This window comes from Schistocerca gregaria, chromosome 9, assembly GCF_023897955.1.
Source record: "Schistocerca gregaria isolate iqSchGreg1 chromosome 9, iqSchGreg1.2, whole genome shotgun sequence".
In the NCBI taxonomy this organism is placed as follows: Eukaryota; Metazoa; Arthropoda; class Insecta; order Orthoptera; family Acrididae; genus Schistocerca; species Schistocerca gregaria.
Genome location: NC_064928.1, coordinates 63,184,589 through 63,203,688, shown reverse-complemented (window position 1 = coordinate 63,203,688; position 19,100 = coordinate 63,184,589).

Sequence of the window (19,100 nt, the reverse complement as noted above, 5' to 3'; positions counted from 1 at the left end):
CAACACTCCGAAGGTCCACAGATTACAGAATGCCTCCAGATGTGCTTCGGAAACTACTACTAGTCTTCCAGTGTACGATCAAAGCGTAGACAGTTTAAGACATTACTCTCATGGAGAAAAGTCCGTATGGTGCCTATTGTGTTCAATGCCGAATCAATTTCTGTGTTTCATCAACACTCTGAAGGTCCACAGATTACAAAATGCATCCAGATATGCTTCGGAAACTACGACTAGTCTTCCAGGGAACGATCAAAGCGTAGACAGTTTAAGACATTACTCCCAAGGAGACGAGTCTGCACGGTGCTTATTGTGTTCAATGCCGCTGCAATTTTTCTGTTTCATCAATACTCTGAAGGTCCACAGATTACAGGATGCTTCCAGATGTGCTTCGGAAACTACTACTAGTCCTCCAGTGTACGATCAAAGTGTAGACAGTTTAAGACAGTACTCCCATGGAGAAAAGTCCGCATGGTGCTTATTGTGTTAAATGCCGATGCAATTTCTGTGTTTCATCAACACTCTGAAGGTCTACAGAATACAGAACGCATCCAGATGTGCTTCAGAAACTACTACTAGTCTTCCAGGAAACGATCAAAGCGTAGGCAGTTTAAGACAATACTCCCATGGAGAAAAGTCCGCATGGTGCTTATTGTGTTCAATGCCGATGCAATTTTTGTGTTTCATCAACACTCTGAAGGTCAACAGATTACAGAATGCCTCCAGATGTGCTTCGGAAACTACTACTAGTCTTCCAGTGTACGATCAAAGCGTAGACAGTTTAAGACATAACTCCCATGGAGAAAAGTCCGCATGGTGCTTATTGTGTTCAATGCCGATGCAGTTTTTGTGTTTCATCAACACTCTGAACGTCCACAGATTAGAGAATGCCTCCAGATGTGCTTCGGAAACTACTACTAGTCTTCCAGGGAACTATCAAAGCGTAGACAGTTTGAGACATTACTCCCATAGAGAAAAGTCTGCATGGTGCTTATTGTGTTCAATGCCGATGCAATTTTTATGTTTCATCAACACTCTGAAGGTCCACAGATTACAGAATGCTTCCAGATGTGCTTTGGAAACTACTACTAGTCTTCCAGTGTAGGATCAAAGCGTAGAAAGTTTAAGACATTACTCTCATGGAGAAAAGTCCGTATGGTGTTTATTGTGTTCAATGCCGAATCAATTTCTGTGTTTCATCAACACTCTGAATGTCCAGAGATAACAGAATGCATCCACATATGCTTCGGAAACTACTACTAGTCTTCCAGGGAACGATCAAAGCGTAGACAGTTTAAGACATTACTCCCAAGGAGAAGAGTCCGCATGGTGCTTATTGTGTTCAATGCCGCTGCAATTTTTGTGTTTCATCAACACTCTGAAGGTCCACAGATTACAGAATGCCTCCAGATGTGCTTCGGAAACTACTACTAGTCTTCCAGTGTACGATCAAAGCGTAGACAGTTTGAGACATTACTCCCATGGAGAAAAGTCCGCATGGTGCTTATTGTGTTTAATGCCGATGCAATTTTTGTGTTTTATCAACACTCTGAAGGTCCACAGATTACAGAATGCCTCCAGATGTGAACCGGAAACTACCACTAGTCTTCCAGGGAACGATGAAAGCGTAGACAGTTTGAGACATTACTCCCATGGAGAAAAGTCCGCATGGTGCTTATTGTGTTCAATGCCGATGCAATTTTTGTGTTTCATCAACACCCCGAAGGTCCACAGATTACAGTATGCCTCCAGATGTGCTTCGGAAACTACTACTAGTCTTCCAGTGTACGATCAAAGCGTAGACAGTTTAAGACATTACTCTCATGGAGAAAAGTCCGTATGGTGCCTATTGTGTTCAATGCCGAATCAATTTCTGTGTTTCATCAACATTCTGAAGGTCCACAGATTACAGAATGCATCCAGATATGCTTCGGAAACTACTACTAGTCTTCCAGGGAACGATCAAAGCGTAGACAGTTTAAGACATTACTCCCAAGGAGACGAGTCCGCATGGTGCTTATTGTGTTCAATGCCGCTGCAATTTTTGTGTTTCATCAATACTCTGAAGGTCCACAGATTACAGAATGCTTGCAGATGTACTTCGGAAACTACTACTAGTCCTCCAGTGTACGATCAAAGTGTAGACAGTTTAAGACAGTACTCCCATGGAGAAAAGTCCGCATGGTGCTTATTGTGTTAAATGCCGATGCAATTTCTGTGTTTCATCAACACTCTGAAGGTCCACAGAATACAGAATGCATCCAGATGTGCTTCAGAAACTACTACTAGTCTTCCAGGAAACGATCAAAGCGTAGGCAGTTTAAGACATTACTCCCATGGAGAAAAGTCCGCATGGTGCTTATTGTGTTCAATGCCGATGCAATTTTTGTGTTTCATCAACACTCTGAAGGTCCACAGATTACAGAATGCCTCCAGATGTGCTTCGGAAACTACTACTAGTCTTCCAGTGTACGATCAAAGCGTAGACAGTTTAAGACATTACTCCCATGGAGAAAAGTCCGCATGGTGCTTATTGTGTTCAATGCCGATGCAGTTTTTGTGTTTCATCAACACTCTGAACGTCCACAGGTTAGAGAATGCCTCCAGATGTGCTTCGGAAACTACTACTAGTCTTCCAGGCTACTATCAAAGCGTAGACAGTTTGAGACATTACTCCCATAGAGAAAAGTCCGCATGGTGCTTATTGTGTTCAATGCCGATGCAATTTTTGTGTTTCATCAACACTCTGAAGGTCCACAGATTACAGAATGCCTCCAGATGTGCTTCGGAAACTACTACTAGTCTTCCAGTGTACGATCAAAGCGTAGACAGTTTAAGACATTACTCTCATGGAGAAAAGTCCGTATGCTGCCAATTGTGTTCAATGCCGAATCAATTTCTGTGTTTCATCAACATTCTGAAGGTCCACAGATTACAGAATGCATCCAGATATGCTTCGGAAACTACTACTAGTCTTCCAGTGTACGATGAAAGCGTAGAAAGTTTAAGACATTACTCTCATGGAGAAAAGTCCGTATGGTGTTTATTGTGTTCAATGCCGAATCAATTTCTGTGTTTCATCAACACTCTAAATGTCCAGAGATAACAGAATGCATCCACATATGCTCCGGAAACTACTACTAGTCTTCCAGGGAGCGATCAAAGTGTAGACAGTATAAGACATTACTCCCAAGGAGAAGAGTCCGCATGGTGCTTATTGTGTTCAATGCCGCTGCAATTTTTGTGTTTCATCAACACTCTGAAGGTCCACAGATTACAGAATGCCTCCAGATGTGCTTCGGAAACTACTACTAGTCTTCCAGTGTAGGATCAAAGCGTAGAAAGTTTAAGACATTACTCTCATGGAGAAATGTCCGTATGGTGTTTATTGTGTTCAATGCCGAATCAATTTCTGTGTTTCATCAACACTCTGAATGTCCAGAGATAACAGAATGCATCCACATATGGTTCGGAAACTACTACTTGTCTTCCAGGGAACGATCAAAGCGTAGACAGTTTAAGACATTACTCCCAAGGAGAAGAGTCCGCATGGTGCTTATTGTGTTCAATGCCGCTGCAATTTTTGTGTTTCATCAACACTCTGAAGGTCCACAGATTACAGAATGCCTCCAGATGTGCTTCGGAAACTACTACTAGTCTTCCAGTGTACGATCAAAGCGTAGACAGTTTGAGACATTACTCCCATGGAGAAAAGTCCGCATGGTGCTTATTGAGTTTAATGCCGATGCAATTTTTGTGTTTCATCAACACTCTGAAGGTCCACAGATTACAGAATGCCTCCAGATGTGAACCGGAAACTACCACTAGTCTTCCAGGGAACGATGAAAGCGTAGACAGTTTGAGACATTACTCCCATGGAGAAAAGTCCGCATGGTGCTTATTGTGTTCAATGCCGATGCAATTTTTGTGTTTCATCAACACTCCGAAGGTCCACAGATTACAGAATGCATCCAGATATGCTTCGGAAACTACTACTAGTCTTCCAGGGAACGATCAAAGCGTAGACAGTTTAAGACATTACTAACATGGAGAAAAGTCTGCATGGTGCTTATTGTGTTCAATGCCGATGCAATTTCTCTGTTTCATCAACACTCTGAAGGTCCACAGATTACAGAATGCCTCCAGATGTGAACCGGAAACTACCACTAGTCTTCCAGGGAACGATGAAAGCGTAGACAGTTTGAGACATTACTCCCATGGAGAAAAGTCCGCATGGTGCTTATTGTGTTCAATGCCGATGCAATTTTTGTGTTTCATCAACACCCCGAAGGTCCACAGATTACAGAATGCATCCAGATATGCTTCGGAAACTACTACTAGTCTTCCAGGGAACGATCAAAGCGTAAACAGTTTAAGACATTACTCCCATGGAGGAAAGTCTGCATGGTGCTTATTGTGTTCAATGCCGATGCAATTTCTCTGTTTCATCAACACTCTGAAGGTCCACAGATTACAGTATGCCTCCAGATGTGCTTCGGAAACTACTACTAGTCTTCCAGTGTACGATCAAAGCGTAGACAGTTTAAGACATTACTCTCATGGAGAAAAGTCCGTATGGTGCCTATTGTGTTCAATGCCGAATCAATTTCTGTGTTTCATCAACATTCTGAAGGTCCACAGATTACAGAATGCATCCAGATATGCTTCGGAAACTGCTACTAGTCTTCCAGGGAACGATCAAAGCGTAGACAGTTTAAGACATTACTCCCAAGGAGACGAGTCCGCATGGTGCTTATTGTGTTCAATGCCGCTGCAATTTTTGTGTTTCATCAATACTCTGAAGGTCCACAGATTACAGAATGCTTGCAGATGTACTTCGGAAACTACTACTAGTCCTCCAGTGTACGATCAAAGTGTAGACAGTTTAAGACAGTACTCCCATGGAGAAAAGTCCGCATGGTGCTTATTGTGTTAAATGCCGATGCAATTTCTGTGTTTCATCAACACTCTGAAGGTCCACAGAATACAGAATGCATCCAGATGTGCTTCAGAAACTACTACTAGTCTTCCAGGAAACGATCAAAGCGTAGGCAGTTTAAGACATTACTCCCATGGAGAAAAGTCCGCATGGTGCTTATTGTGTTCAATGCCGATGCAATTTTTGTGTTTCATCAACACTCTGAAGGTCCACAGATTACAGAATGCCTCCAGATGTGCTTCGGAAACTACTACTAGTCTTCCAGTGTACGATCAAAGCGTAGACAGTTTAAGACATTACTCCCATGGAGAAAAGTCCGCATGGTGCTTATTGTGTTCAATGCCGATGCAGTTTTTGTGTTTCATCAACACTCTGAACGTCCACAGGTTAGAGAATGCCTCCAGATGTGCTTCGGAAACTACTACTAGTCTTCCAGGCTACTATCAAAGCGTAGACAGTTTGAGACATTACTCCCATAGAGAAAAGTCCGCATGGTGCTTATTGTGTTCAATGCCGATGCAATTTTTGTGTTTCATCAACACTCTGAAGGTCCACAGATTACAGAATGCCTCCAGATGTGCTTCGGAAACTACAACTAGTCTTCCAGTGTACGATCAAAGCGTAGACAGTTTAAGACATTACTCTCATGGAGAAAAGTCCGTATGGTGCCTATTGTGTTCAATGCCGAATCAATTTCTGTGTTTCATCAACACTCTGAAGGTCCACAGATTACAGAATGCATCCAGATATGCTTCGGAAACTACTACTAGTCTTCCAGGGAACGATCAAAGCGTAGACAGTTTAAGACATTACTCCCAAGGAGACGAGTCTGCATGGTGCTTATTGTGTTCAATGCCGCTGCAATTTTTGTGTTTCATCAATACTCTGAAGGTCCACAGATTACAGAATGCTTGCAGATGTGCTTCGGAAACTACTACTAGTCCTCCAGTGTACGATCAAAGTGTAGACAGTTTAAGACAGTACTCCCATGGAGAAAAGTCCGCATGGTGCTTATTGTGATAAATGCCGATGCAATTTCTGTGTTTCATCAACACTCTGAAGGTCCACAGAATACAGAATGCATCCAGATGTGCTTCAGAAACTACTACTAGTCTTCCAGGAAACGATCAAAGCGTAGGCAGTTTAAGACATTACTCCTATGGAGAAAAGTCCGCATGGTGCTTATTGTGTTCAATGCCGATGCAATTTTTGTGTTTCATCAACACTCTGAAGGTCCACAGATTACAGAATGCCTCCAGATGTGCTTCGGAAACTACTACTAGTCTTCCAGTGTACGTTCAAAGCGTAGACAGTTTAAGACATTACTCCCATGGAGAAAAGTCCGCATGGTGCTTATTGTGTTCAATGCCGATGCAGTTTTTGTGTTTCATCAACACTCTGAACGTCCACAGGTTAGAGAATGCCTCCAGATGTGCTTCGGAAACTTCTACTAGTCTTCCAGGCAATTATCAAAGCGTAGACAGTTTGAGACATTACTCCCATAGAGAAAAGTCTCCATGGTGCTTATTGTGTCCAATGCCGATGCAATTTTTGTGTTTCATCAACACTCTGAAGGTCCACAGATTACAGAATGCCTCCAGATGTGCTTCGGAAACTACTACTAGTCTTCCAGTGTACGATCAAAGCGTAGAAAGTCTAAGACATTACTCTCATGGAGAAAAGTCCGTATGGTGTTTATTGTGTTCAATGCCGAATCAATTTCTGTGTTTCATCAACACTCTGAATGTCCAGAGATAACAGAATGCATCCACATATGCTCCGGAAACTACTACTAGTCTTCCAGGGAACGATCAAAGTGTAGACAGTATAAGACATTACTCCCAAGGAGAAGAGTCCGCATGGTGCTTATTGTGTTCAATGCCGCTGCAATTTTTGTGTTTCATCAACACTCTGAAGGTCCACAGATTACAGAATGTTTCCAGATGTGCTTCGGAAACTACTACTAGTCCTCTAGTGTACGATCAAAGTGTAGACAAAAGACATTACTCCCATGGAGAAAAGTCTGCATGGTGCTTATTGTGTTCAATGCCGATGCAATTTCTGTGTTTCATCAACACTCTGTAGATCCACAGATTACAGAGTGCCTCCAGATGTACTTCGGAAACTGAAACTAGTCTTCCAGTGTACAATCAGAGCGTAGACAGTTTAAGACATTACTCCCATGGAGATAAGTCCGCATGGTGCTTATTGTGTTCAATGCCGATGCAATTTTTTGTGTTTCATCAACACACTGAAGGTCCACAGATTACAGAATGCCTCCAGATGTGCTTCGGAAACTACTAATAGTCTTCCAGGTAACGATCAAAGCGTAGACAGTTTGAGACATTACTCCTATGGAGAAAAGTCTGCATGGTGCTTATTGTGTTCAATGCCGATACAATTTTTGTGTTTCATCAACGCTCTGAAGGTCCACAGATTACAGAATGTATCCAGATATGCTTCGGAATCTACTACTAGCCTTCCAGGGAACGATCAAACCGTAGACAATATAAGACATTACTCCCACGGAGAAAAGTCTGCATGGTGTGTATTGTGTTCAATGCCGATGCAATTTCTGTGTTTCGTCAACACTCTGAAGGTCCACAGAATACAGAATGCATCCAGATCTGCTTCAGAAACTACTACTAGTCTTCCAGGAAACGATCAAAGCGTAGGCAGTTTAAGACATTACTCCCATGGAGAAAAGTCCGCATGGTGCTTAATTTGTTCAATGCCGATGCAATTTTTGTGGGTCATCAATACTCTGAAGGTCCACAGATTACAGAATGCTTCCAGATGTGCTTCGGAATTTACTACTAGTCTTCCAGTGTACGATCAAAGTGTAGACAGTTTAAGACATTACTCACATGGAGAAAAGTCCGCATGGTGCATATTGTGTTCAATGCCGATGCAGTTTTTGTGTTTCATCAACACTCTGAACGTCCACAGATTACAGAATGCCTCCAAATGTGCTTCGGAAACTACTACTAGTCTTCCAGGGAACGATCAAAGCGTAGACAGTTTGAGACATTACTCCCATGGAGAAAAGTCCGCATGGTGCTTATTGTGTTCAATGCCGATGCCATTTTTGTGTTTCATCAACACTCTGAAGGTCCACAGATTACAGAATGAATCCAGATATGTTTCGGAAACTACTACTAGTCTTCCAGGGAACGATCAAACTGTAGACAGTTTAAGACATTACTCCCATGGAGAAAAGTCTGCATGGTGCTTATTGTGTTCAATGCCGATGCAATTTCTGTGTTTCATCAACACTCTGAACGTCCACAGGTTACAGAATGCCTCCAGATGTGCTTCGGAAACTACTACTAGTCCTCTAGTGTACGATCAAATTGTAGACAGTTTAAGACATTACTCCCATGGAGAAAAGTCTGCATGGTGCTTATTGTGTTAAATGCCGATGCAATTTCTGTGTTTCATCAACACTCTGAAGGTCCACAGATTACAGAGTTCCTCCAGATGTACTTCGGAAACTGAAACTAGTCTTCCAGTGTACAATCAGAGCGTAGACAGTTTAAGACATTACTCCCATGGAGATAAGTCCGCATGGTGCTTATTGTGTTCAATGCCGATGCAATTTTTTGTGTTTCATCAACACACTGAAGGTCCACAGATTACAGAATGCCTCCAGATGTGCTTCGGAAACTACTAATAGTCTTCCAGGTAACGATCAAAGCGTAGACAGTTTGAGACATTACTCCTATGGAGAAAAGTCTGCATGGTGCTTATTGTGTTCAATGCCGATGCAATTTTTGTGTTTCATCAACGCTGTGAAGGTCCACAGATTACAGAATGTATCCAGATATGCTTCGGAAACTACTACTAGCCTTCCAGGGAACGATCAAACCGTAGACAATATAAGACATTACTCCCATGGTGAAAAGTCTGCATGGTGTTTATTGTGTTCAATGCCGATGCAATTTTTGTGTTTTATCAACACTCTGAAGGTCCACAGATTACAGAATGCCTCCAGATGTGCTTCGGAAAGTACTACTAGTCTTCCAGTGTACGATCAAAGCGTAGACAGTTCAGGACATTACTCCCATGGAGAAAAGTCCGCATGGTGCTTATTGTGTTCAATGCCGATGCAGTTTTTGTGTTTCATCAACACTCTGAACGTCCACAGATTAGAGAATGCATCTAGATATGCTTCGGAAACTACTACTAGTCTTCCAGGGAACGATCAAAGCGTAGACAGTTTAAGACATTACTCCCATGGAGAAAAGTCTGCATGGTGCTTATTGTGTTCAATGCCGATGCAATTTCTCTGTTTCATCAACACTCTGAAGGTCCACAGATTACAGAATGCCTCCAGATGTGCTTCGGAAACTACTACTAGTCTTCCAGGGAACGATCAAAGCGTAGACAGTTTGAGACATTACTCCCATGGAGAAAAGTCCGCATGGTGCTTATTGTGTTCAATGCCGATGCAATTTTTGTGTTTCATCAACACTCTGAAGGTCCACAGATTACAGAATGCATCCAGATATGCTTCGGAAACTACTACTAGTCTTCCAGGGAACGATCAAAGCGTAGACAGTTTAAGACATTACTCCCATGGAGAAAAGTCTGGAAGGTGTTTATTGTGTTCAATGCCGATTCAATTTCTGTGTTTCATCAACACTCTGAAGGTCCACAGAATACAGAATGCATCCAGATCTGCTTCAGAAACTACTACTAGTCTTCCAGGAAACGTTCAAAGCGTAGGCAGTTTAAGACATTACTCCCATGGAGAAAAGTCCGCATGGTGCTTAATTTGTTTAATGCCGATGAAATTTTTGTGTTTCATCAACACTCTGAAGGTCCACAGATTACAGAATGCCTCCAGATGTGCTTCGGAAACTACTACTAGTCTTCCAGTGTACGATCAAAGCGTAGACAGTTCAGGACATTACTCCCATGGAGAAAAGTCCGCATGGTGCTTATTGTGTTCAATGCCGATGCAGTTTTTGTGTTTCATCAACACTCTGAACGTCCACAGATTAGAGAATGCATCCAGATGTGCTTCAGAAACTATTACTAGTCTTCCAGGGAACGATCAATGCGTAGACAGTTTGAGACATTACTCCCATGAAGAAAAGTCCGCATGGTGCTTATTGTGTTCAATGCCGATGCAATTTTTGTGTTTCATCAACACTCTGAAGGTCCACAGATTACAGAATGCATCCAGATATGCTTCGGAAACTACTACTAGTCTTCCAAGAAACGCTCAAAGCTTAGACAGTTTAAGACATTACTCCCATGGAGAAAAGTCTGGAAGGTGTTTATTGTGTTCACTGCCGATTCAATTTCTGTGTGTCATCAACACTCTGAAGGTCCACAGATTACAGAATGCCTCCAGATGTGCTTCGGAAACTACTACTATTCTTCCAGTGTACGATCAAATCGTAGACAGTTTAAGACATAACTACCTTGGAGTAAGGTCCGCATGGCGCTTATTGTGTTCAATGCTGATGCAATTTCTGTGTTTCATCAACACTCTGAAGGTCCAGAGATTACAGAATGCCTCCAGTTGTGGTCGGAAACTACTACTAGTCTTCCAGTGAACGATCAAATCGTAGACAGTTTAAGACATTTCTCCCATGGAGAAAAGTCCGTATGGTGCCTATTGTGTTCAATGCCGATGCAATTTCTGTGTTTCATCAACACTCTGAAGGTCCACAGAATACAGAATGCATCCAGATCTGCTTCAGAAACTACTACTAGTCTTCCAGGAAACGTTCAAAGCGTAGGCAGTTTAAGACATTACTCCCATGGAGAAAAGTCCGCATGGTGCTTAATTTGTTTAATGCCGATGAAATTTTTGTGTTTCATCAACACTCTGAAGGTCCACAGATTACAGAATGCCTCCAGATGTGCTTCGGAAACTACTACTAGTCTTCCAGTGTACGATCAAAGCGTAGACAGTTCAGGACATTACTCCCATGGAGAAAAGTCCGCATGGTGCTTATTGTGTTCAATGCCGATGCAGTTTTTGTGTTTCATCAACACTCTGAACGTCCACAGATTAGAGAATGCATCCAGATGTGCTTCAGAAACTATTACTAGTCTTCCAGGGAACGATCAAAGCGTAGACAGTTTGAGACATTACTCCTATGGAGAAAAGTCTGCATGGTGCTTATTGTGTTCAATGCCGATGCAATTTTTGTGTTTCATCAACGCTCTGAAGGTCCACAGATTACAGAATGTATCCAGATATGCTTCGGAATCTACTACTAGCCTTCCAGGGAACGATCAAACCGTAGACAATATAAGACATTACTCCCACGGAGAAAAGTCTGCATGGTGTTTATTGAGTTCAATGTGGATGCAATTTCTGTGTTTCATCAACACTCTGAAGGTCCACAGAATACAGAATGCATCCAGATCTGCTTCAGAAACTACTACTAGTCTTCCAGGAAACGATCAAAGCGTAGGCAGTTTAAGACATTACTCCCATGGAGAAAAGTCCGCATGGTGCTTAATTTGTTTAATGCCGATGAAATTTTTGTGTTTCATCAACACTCTGAAGGTCCACAGATTACAGAATGCCTCCAGATGTGCTTCGGAAACTTCTACTAGTCTTCCAGTGTACGATCAAAGCGTAGACAGTTCAGGACATTACTTCCATGGAGAAAAGTCCGCATGGTGCTTAATTTGTTTAATGCCGATGAAATTTTTGTGTTTCATCTACACTCTGAAGGTCCACAGATTACAGAATGCCTCCAGATGTGCTTCGGAAACTTCTACTAGTCTTCCAGTGTACGATCAAAGCGTAGACAGTTCAGGACATTACTTCCATGGAGAAAAGTCCGCATGGTGCTTAATTTGTTTAATGCCGATGAAATTTTTGTGTTTCATCAACACTCTGAAGGTCCACAGATTACAGAATGCCTCCAGATGTGCTTCGGAAACTTCTACTAGTCTTCCAGTGCACGATCAAAGCGTAGACAGTTCAGGACATTACTTCCATGGAGAAAAGTCCGCATGGTGCTTATTGTGTTAAATGCCGATGCAATTTTTGTGTTTCATCAACACTCTGAAGGTCCACAGAATACAGAATGCAACCAGATGTGCTTCAGAAACTACTACTAGTCTTCCAGGAAACGATCAAAGCGTAGGCAGTTTAAGACATTACTCCCATGGAGAAAAGTCCGCATGGTGCTTATTGTGTTCAATGCCGATGCAGTTTTTGTGTTTCATCAACACTCTGAACGTCCACAGATTACAGAATGCCTCCAGATGTGCTTCGGAAACTACTACTAGTCTTCCAGTGTACGATCAAAGCGTAGAAAGTTTAAGACATTACTCTCATGGAGAAAAGTCCGTATGGTGTTTATTGTGTTCAATGCCGAATCAATTTCTGTGTTTCATCAACACTCTGAATGTCCAGAGATAACAGAATGCATCCACATATGCTTCGGAAACTACTACTAGTCTTCCATCGAACGATCAAAGTGTAGACAGTTTAAGACATTACTCCCAAGGAGAAGAGTCCGCATGGTGCTTATTGTGTTCAATGCCGCTGCAATTTTTGTGTTTCATCAACACTCTGAAGGTCCACAGATTACAGAATGCCTCCAGATGTGCTTCGGAAACTACTACTAGTCTTCCAGTGTACGATCAAAGCGTAGACAGTTTAAGACATTACTCCCATGGAGAAAAGTCCGCAAGGTGCTTATTGTGTTCAATGCCGATGCAATTTTTGTGTTTCATCAATACTCTGAAGGTCCACAGATTACAGAATGCTTCCAGATGTGTTTCGGAAACTACTACTAGTCCTCTAGTGTACGATCAAAGTGTAGACAGTTTAAGACATTACTCCCATCGAGAAAAGTCTGCATGGTGCTTATTGTGTTCAATGCCGATGCAATTTCTGTGTTTCATCAACACTCTGAAGGTCCACAGATTACAGAGTGCCTCCAGATGTACTTCGGAAACTGAAACTAGTCTTCCAGTGTACAATCAGAGCGTAGACAGTTTAAGACATTACTCCCATGGAGATAAGTCCGCATGGTGCTTATTGTGTTCAATGCCGATGCAATTTTTTGTGTTTCATCAACACACTGAAGGTCCACAGATTACAGAATGCCTCCAGATGTGCTTTGGAAACTACTACTAGTCTTCCAGTGTACGATCAAAGCGTAGACAGTTTAAGACATTACTCCCATGGAGAAAAGTCCGCAAGGTGCTTATTGTGTTCAATGCCGATGCAATTTTTGTGTTTCATCAATACTCTGAAGGTCCACAGATTACACAATGCCTCCAGATGTGCTTCGGAAGCTACTAATAGTCTTCCAGGTAACGATTAAAGCGTAGACAGTTTCAGACATTACTCCTATGGAGAAAAGTCTACATGGTGCTTATTGTGTTCAATGCCGATGCAATTTTTGTGTTTCATCAACGCTCTGAAGGTCCACAGATTACAGAATGTATTCAGATATGCTTCGGAATCTACTACTAGCCTTCCAGGGAACGATCAAACCGTAGACAATATAAGACATTACTCCCACGGAGAAAAGTCTGCATGGTGTTTATTGAGTTCAATGCCGATGCAATTTCTGTGTTTCATCAACACTCTGAAGGTCCACAGAATACAGAATGCATCCAGATCTGCTTCAGAAACTACTACTAGTCTTCCAGGAAACGATCAAAGCGTAGGCAGTTTAAGACATTACTCCCATAGAGAAAAGTCCGCATGGTGCTTAATTTGTTTAATGCCGATGAAATTTTTGTGTTTCATCAACACTCTGAAGGTCCACAGATTACAGAATGCCTCCAGATGTGCTTCGGAAACTTCTACTAGTCTTCCAGTGTACGATCAAATCGTAGACAGTTCAGGACATTACTTCCATGGAGAAAAGTCCGCATGGTGCTTAATTTGTTTAATGCCGATGAAATTTTTGTGTTTCATCAACACTCTGAAGGTCCACAGATTACAGAATGCCTCCAGATGTGCTTCGGAAACTTCTACTAGTCTTCCAGTGTACGATCAAAGCGTAGACAGTTCAGGACATTACTTCCATGGAGAAAAGTCCGCATGGTGCTTATTGTGTTAAATGCCGATGCAATTATTGTGTTTCATCAACACTCTGAAGGTCCACAGAATACAGAATGCATCCAGATGTGCTTCAGAAACTACTACTAGTCTTCCAGGAAACGATCAAAGCGTAGGCAGTTTAAGACACTACTCCCATGGAGAAAAGTCCGCATGGTGCTTATTGTGTTCAATGCCGATGCAATTTTTGTGTTTCATCAACACTCTGAAGGTCCACAGATTACAGAATGCCTCCAGATGTGCTTCGGAAACTACTACTAGTCTTCCAGTGTACGATCAAAGCGTAGACAGTTTAAGACATTACTCCCATGGAGAAAAGTCCGCATGGTGCTTATTGTGTTCAATGCCGATGCAGTTTTTGTGTTTCATCAACACTCTGAAGGTCCACAGATTACAGAATGCCTCCAGATGTGCTTCGGAAACTTCTACTAGTCTTCCAGTGTACGATCAAAGCGTAGACAGTTCAGGACATTACTTCCATGGAGAAAAGTCCGCATGGTGCTTAATTTGTTTAATGCCGATGAAATTTTTGTGTTTCATCAACACTCTGAAGGTCCACAGATTACAGAATGCCTCCAGATGTGCTTCGGAAACTTCTACTAGTCTTCCAGTGTACGATCAAAGCGTAGACAGTTCAGGACATTACTTCCATGGAGAAAAGTCCGCATGGTGCTTATTGTGTTAAATGCCGATGCAATTTTTGTGTTTCATCAACACTCTGAAGGTCCACAGAATACAGAATGCAACCCGATGTGCTTCAGAAACTACTACTAGTCTTCCAGGAAACGATCAAAGCGTAGGCAGTTTAAGACATTACTCCCATGGAGAAAAGTCCGCATGGTGCTTATTGTGTTCAATGCCGATGCAATTTTTGTGTTTCATCAACACTCTGAAGGTCCACAGATTACAGAATGCCTCCAGATGTGCTTCGGAAACTACTACTAGTCTTCCAGTGTACGATCAAAGCGTAGACAGTTTAAGACATTACTCCCATGGAGAAAAGTCCGCATGGTGCTTATTGTGTTCAATGCCGATGCAGTTTTTGTGTTTCATCAACACTCTGAACGTCCACAGATTACAGAATGCCTCCAGATGTGCTTCGGAAACTACTACTAGTCTTCCAGTGTACGATCAAAGCGTAGAAAGTTTAAGACATTACTCTCATGGAGAAAAGTCCGTATGGTGTTTATTGTGTTCAATGCCGAATCAATTTCTGTGTTTCATCAACACTATGAATGTCCAGAGATAACAGAATGCATCCACATATGCTTCGGAAACTACTACTAGTCTTCCATCGAACGATCAAAGTGTAGACAGTTTAAGACATTACTCCCAAGGAGAAGAGTCCGCATGGTGCTTATTGTGTTCAATGCCGCTGCAATTTTTGTGTTTCATCAACACTCTGAAGGTCCACAGATTACAGAATGCCTCCAGATGTGCTTCGGAAACTACTACTAGTCTTCCAGTGTACGATCAAAGCGTAGACAGTTTAAGACATTACTCCCATGGAGAAAAGTCCGCAAGGTGCTTATTGTGTTCAATGCCGATGCAATTTTTGTGTTTCATCAATACTCTGAAGGTCCACAGATTACAGAATGCTTCCAGATGTGTTTCGGAAACTACTACTAGTCCTCTAGTGTACGATCAAAGTGTAGACAGTTTAAGACATTACTCCCATCGAGAAAAGTCTGCATGGTGCTTATTGTGTTCAATGCCGATGAAATTTTTGTGTTTCATCAACACTCTGAAGGTCCACAGATTACAGAATGCCTCCAGATGTGCTTCGGAAACTTCTACTAGTCTTCCAGTGTACGATCAAAGCGTAGACAGTTCAGGACATTACTTCCATGGAGAAAAGTCCGCATGGTGCTTATTGTGTTAAATGCCGATGCAATTTTTGTGTTTCATCAACACTCTGAAGGTCCACAGAATACAGAATGCATCCAGATCTGCTTCAGAAACTACTACTAGTCTTCCAGGAAACGATCAAAGCGTAGGCAGTTTAAGACATTACTCCCATAGAGAAAAGTCCGCATGGTGCTTAATTTGTTTAATGCCGATGAAATTTTTGTGTTTCATCAACACTCTGAAGGTATACAGATTACAGAATGCCTCCAGATGTGCTTCGGAAACTTCTACTAGTCTTCCAGTGTACGATCAAATCGTAGACAGTTCAGGACATTACTTCCATGGAGAAAAGTCCGCATGGTGCTTAATTTGTTTAATGCCGATGAAATTTTTGTGTTTCATCAACACTCTGAAGGTCCACAGATTACAGAATGCCTCCAGATGTGCTTCGGAAACTTCTACTAGTCTTCCAGTGTACGATCAAAGCATAGACAGTTCAGGACATTACTTCCATGGAGAAAAGTCCGCATGGTGCTTATTGTGTTAAATGCCGATGCAATTATTGTGTTTCATCAACACTCTGAAGGTCCACAGAATACAGAATGCATCCAGATGTGCTTCAGAAACTACTACTAGTCTTCCAGGAAACGATCAAAGCGTAGGCAGTTTAAGACACTACTCCCATGGAGAAAAGTCCGCATGGTGCTTATTGTGTTCAATGCCGATGCAATTTTTGTGTTTCATCAACACTCTGAAGGTCCACAGATTACAGAATGCCTCCAGATGTGCTTCGGAAACTACTACTAGTCTTCCAGTGTACGATCAAAGCGTAGACAGTTTAAGACATTACTCCCATGGAGAAAAGTCCGCATGGTGCTTATTGTGTTCAATGCCGATGCAGTTTTTGTGTTTCATCAACACTCTGAACGTCCACAGGTTAGAGAATGCCTCCAGATGTGCTTCGGAAACTACTACTAGTCTTCCAGGGAACTATCAAAGCGTAGACAGTTTGAGACATTACTCCCATAGAGAAAAGTCTGCATGGTGCTTATTGTGTTCAATGCCGATGCAATTTTTGTGTTTCATCAACACTCTGAAGGTCCACAGATTACAGAATGCCTCCAGATGTGCTTCGGAAACTACTACTAGTCTTCCAGTGTACGATCAAAGCGTAGAAAGTTTAAGACATTACTCTCATGGAGAAAAGTCCGTATGGTGTTTATTGTGTTCAATGCCGAATCAATTTCTGTGTTTCATCAACACTCTGAATGTCCAGAGATAACAGAATGCATCCATATATGCTTCGGAAACTACTACTAGTCTTCCAGGGAACGATCAAAGTGTAGACAGTTTAAGACATTACTCCCAAGGAGAAGAGTCCGCATGGTGCTTATTGTGTTCAATGCCGATGCAATTTTTGTGTTTCATCAACACTCTGAAGGTCCACAGATTACAGAATGCCTCCAGATGTGCTTCGGAAACTACTACTAGTCTTCCAGTGTACGATCAAAGCGTAGACAGTTTAAGACATTACTCCCATGGAGAAAAGTCCGCAAGGTGCTTATTGTGTTCAATGCCGATGCAATTTTTGTGTTTCATCAATACTCTGAAGGTCCACAGATTACAGAATGCTTCCAGATGTGCTTCAGAAACTACTACTAGTCCTCTAGTGTACGATCAAAGTGTAGACAGTTTAAGACATTACTCCCATGGAGAAAAGTCTGCATGGTGCTTATTGTGTTCAATGCCGATGCAATTTCTGTGTTTCATCAACACTCTGAAGGTCCACAGATTACAGAGTGCCTCCAGATGTACTTCGGAAACTGAAACTAGTCTTCCAGTGTACAATCAGAGCGTAGACAGTTTAAGACATTACTCCCATGGAGATAAGTCCGCATGGTGCTTATTGTGTTCAATGCCGATGCAATTTTTTGTGTTTCATCAACACACTGAAGGTCCACAGATTACAGAATGCCTCCAGATGTGCTTCGGAAACTACTAATAGTCTTCCAGGTAACGATCAAAGCGTAGACAGTTTGAGACATTACTCCTATGGAGAAAAGTCTGCATGGTGCTTATTGTGTTCAATGCCGATGCAATTTTTGTGTTTCATCAACGCTCTGAAGGTCCACAGATTACAGAATGTATCCAGATATGCTTCGGAATCTACTACTAGCCTTCCAGGGAACGATCAAACCGTAGACAATATAAGACATTACTCCCACGGAGAAAAGTCAGCATGGTGTTTATTGAGTTCAATGCCGATGCAATTTCTGGGTTTCATCAACACTCTGAAGGTCCACAGAATACAGAATGCATCCAGATCTGCTTCAGAAACTACTACTAGTCTTCCAGGAAACGATCAAAGCGTAGGCAGATTAAGACATTACTCCCATGGAGAAAAGTCCGCATGGTGCTTAATTTGTTTAATGCCGATGAAATTTTTGTGTTTCATCAACACTCTGAAGGTCCACAGATTACAGAATGCCTCCAGATGAGCTTCGGAAACTTCTACTAGTCTTCCAGTGTACGATCAAAGCGTAGACAGTTCAGGACATTACTTCCATGGACAAAAGTCCGGATGGTGCTTATTGTGTTCAATGCCGATGCAGTTTTTGTGTTTCATCAACACTCTGAACGTCCACAGATTAGAGAATGCCTCCAGATGTGCTTCGGAAACTACTACTAGTCTTCCAGGGAACGATCAAAGCGTAGACAGTTTGAGACATTACTCCCATGGAGAAAAGTCCGCATGGTGCTTATTGTGTTCAATGCCGATGCAATTTTTGTGTTTCATCAACACTCTGAAGGTCCACAGATTACAGAATGCATCCAGATATGCTTCGGAAACTACTACTAGTCTTCCAGGAAACGATCAAACCGTAGACAGTTTAAGACATTATTCCCATGGAGAAAAGTCTGGAAGGTGTTTATTGTGTTCAATGCCGATTCAATTTCTGTGTGTCATCAACACTCTGAAGGTCCACAGATTACAGAATGCCTCCAGATGTGCTTCGGAAACTACTACTATTCTTCCAGTGTACGATCAAATCGTAGACAGTTTAAGACATTACTACCATGGAGAAAAGTCCGCATGGCGCTTATTGTGTTCAATGCTGATGCAATTTCTGTGTTTCAACAACACTCTGAAGGTCCACAGATTACAGAATGCATCCAGATATGCTTCGGAAACTACTACTAGTCTTCCAGGGAACGATCAAAGCGTAGACAGTTTGAGACATTACTCCCATGGAGAAA